The sequence below is a fragment of the Choloepus didactylus genome, chromosome 5 (assembly GCF_015220235.1).
Source record: "Choloepus didactylus isolate mChoDid1 chromosome 5, mChoDid1.pri, whole genome shotgun sequence".
NCBI classification, from domain to species: Eukaryota; Metazoa; Chordata; class Mammalia; order Pilosa; family Megalonychidae; genus Choloepus; species Choloepus didactylus.
In genome coordinates this window covers 60,276,163-60,279,671 of record NC_051311.1, presented here as the reverse complement: position 1 = coordinate 60,279,671, position 3,509 = coordinate 60,276,163, and positions in this window count along the sequence as shown.

Sequence of the window (3,509 nt, the reverse complement as noted above, 5' to 3'; positions counted from 1 at the left end):
TCATGTAAACCTTGCAACAAACCTATAAAGTAAGTCCTCATTTTTCAGATGAAACCACTCAAGTAATATGATTCTGATTTCAAACTCTGTGCTTGTGGACACCTTGGCTTCCTAGACCAGAACACTTCAGTTTTGACTTCCAGTTCAGGTCTATTTCTACCATACTGTTCTTCCTCTCAGGTTTTCCTTTTTTCTGTTCTCCCTCTGAAGAGCCTCTGCTGTTTAAAGGTAAAATCCTGTATCCTCATATGAAGTCTAAAGCCAATGTATGGCCTTATCTTTTCGTAGGGCCTGAAAGATATTACGAAATTACAGAGCTGACAGGAAACAAAAGATGATCCCCCAAGCTCTAAACGAATTAGAGCATGAAGTTAACAGAGAATGGTCTTTTCCTCTGTGGGTCCAGAATAGAATAACCAATTAAATTTTGTTTAGTGTTTACCAGGAGAGGAATAGACTTCTACCTAAAGAGGACCCATAACTTTTAAGGAGCAGACAGCCTAGTTCCTCATTTGTAAACATTCATGCATTGCAGAGGCAGAGACAGTGTCATGTGTTCAATAAGTCCTGTTCCCTTTTCCTCTTCTTATGTACCTGGAAGGGCTGCATCTCCCAGGCTCCCCTGCTGTTAGATTTTGGCCATGAGACTGAGTTCTGGCCGGTGGATGTGGGCGGACGTGATGTATGTGTTTGTCCATACTCTTTTTCCTTTGGTGTTAACTTTGGCGATCATTTGTTCAAGATGGCAGGCAACCTCATAAGTTAGAGGAGCCTAGAACTGCCAAATAGAACCACCTGACCCTCACTGGGTTGTGCTTGTTTTTGGTTTGTTATTCAAGCATAGTGTACAACTCTTGACAAGAAAACGGGCAACACACACACACACACACACACACACAACTATAACAACAAAAACAAGTTAACCAACTTCCACCATATAAACTTAAAAATAGTTGTTTAGGGATGCATAGATATGAAGTAAAAATACACTGAAAAGAAAGAGGATGTCAAGCACAAAATTCAGAAGAGTAGGTCCCCTTGGGTGGAAGATAGAAAGGGGTACAATTGGGAGAGCATAAAAGGAGCGTCAAAGGCATTGAAAACATTTAATTTCTTAAGCTTGGTCATTTACATATGGGTATTCATTTTATTATTTTTATATGTTGTATGTATTTTTATTTGTATGGAAACATTACTTAAAAAATTTGAAAAATCATAATGGGGTTTTATATGCTATCATTTATGTAAAATATATACATATATGTAAATATATATATATAAATCTGGTAACAATAGTTGCTTTCTTAGAATGACAAGGTTGAGAAGGAAACTTACATTTCACCCTATATCCTTTTGTACTTATAAATTTTGTTTAATATACTAAATATATAAAAATAACCACTCAAAAAGAGATAAAGGAATAAAATTAACTCACAATAGAAACAATATTGCATTATAATTAACATTGCATTAATAAGCAAACACTGAGCCAAACCAAAACAAAAAGTCTGCATATTAAAAAAGAATAGCAAGAAATATATCACAGTGTTAACAGCAGTAGTGGTCTTTGGTCATTGGATGTGCCCCATTTAGGATTTCCAAATTTTCTATTATAAGCATCTTATTTTAATTGTGAGAAAAAAATCTGACATGCTGATAGCAGCGTGTGTACCTCTAAGGAGCAGTCTATGTAGAAATGCCCTGATGGGAACATGTAAGGAGAGCTTGGATACAGAAAATAGGAGCAAGTCAAAATGAGGTTGCAAAGATATACCTCAGTGCTATTGAATAACCTGTGAACAATTGAGTGTACCCTTTGGATGATTGCATGGTATGTGAATATATCTCAATAAAATTGCATAAAAAAGTTTCATCCATTGATAAATAATCTTATCAGAAAAGTCTTTAAGGAAATTGGACTTTTTTTTCTTTTCCAGTAGGGCACCATAGAAATTTTTGAAACAGGGAATAACATGATGTCCACAAAGATTTAGAAGGATTAATTTGGGAAAAATAGTTATTTTCTCAGCTACATTTATTGAGCAGCTATTATTTGCCAGGTACTCTACTATGTGCTAGGGATCCAGTAGTGAAAGAGGGAGATGCAGTCTCTGGTATCGTGGAGTTTTTAATATATCAGTGGAGACAGAAAAGTAATAAGTACAAATTGCCACCTAAATCAGGGGCAGGTGACTAAGAGAATAGAGAGAAAGGGACAACTGCAAAAGAAGAAGCGAAACTGATTCGCAACAACGTTGTGATTGTTGGGGTAGTATGTTAAGCATCTAGTGATGATGAATTTAATTTTAGGCTTGCTGAATTTGAGGCTGTTGAATTTAGACTTGTTGAATTTGATAGTACACATTGGGCAGGCAGATATATGATGAGAAGCTCTAGATCAAGGTCAGGGTTTTTGCTGACCACCTGAGTCTTCTCCATAGAAGATAGCTCAGCTGAAATGGTGAAGGTAGAAGAGTGTCTGAGGAAAGAAATACAAAAAGAAGACAAAAGATGGCCATTTGCAAAGCCAGTGATCCTGCAGTAGGAGGGGAGAAAAGAGCCACTGAGGCAGGGAAGGATTGGCCAGAGAAGCAGGATGAGAGCCCAGGCCATGAGGTTGGGGAGTTGATGTCAGGGTCTCTGCAGGAAAATGATGACACACACAAAGAAGGTTATTTAAGAGAATATAGTAAAGGGACTATTTACAGAGAGGCAGGAAGGGTTAAAGGAAACCAAAAGAGATAGCACAGTACCCATAGGCTAGCAACAACTGGGAGCCATTACAATCTCTTGGCTTGAGGGGGATGGGAGAAGAGTTACTGGAGCCTGGAGAGACAACTTTACAGAGAGGGCTACCTGACAGGAACATAGCCATGTTAACCTGACACAGGGGAAGTCCAGGGAACAAATATCCTGTTCTCACTCTCCCTTCACCTTGCCATCTCCTGCTGGTGTTTCCCACAGGTTAAAGCCAACCAGAGGCCAGAGGGAAGCCATTCACTCAGTCCATATATGTCAGCCTCCTGGGATGCAAAGTAGGGTAGAGTGTGGATCTGGAGGAGCAAATGGAAATATCTGGCACACCAACGAACAAGAAAGTTCTGTAAAGAAGTTGTTTAAAAAATGACAAATGCTATGTAAGGCTGGCACCGTAGCACAAATCAAGGCAGTGGCACCAAACTGTCTGAGAGGTCATTGTATTCTTCACCACTATGCGTTCACATTAAAAAAAGAAAAAGCCAATTTTACTTAAGAATGTGTTTGATGAAGCAGTAAGAAATGTTAATTTGATTGAATCTTAACCCTTGATTCCTTTTATTTTTCCTTGTAATGAAAGGAGAAGTATGCATACAGCACTTCTGTATGCTGAAGTAGGATGGTTGTTTTGAGGCAAAACACTGTGAGATTGCTGAGCTGTGAGCTACGTTTATCATGGGACTTCATTTTTTTTTTTTTAAATTTCAGAGAATGGCTGATAAACTGTGTTATTCAGACTTAGGTATTTGGCA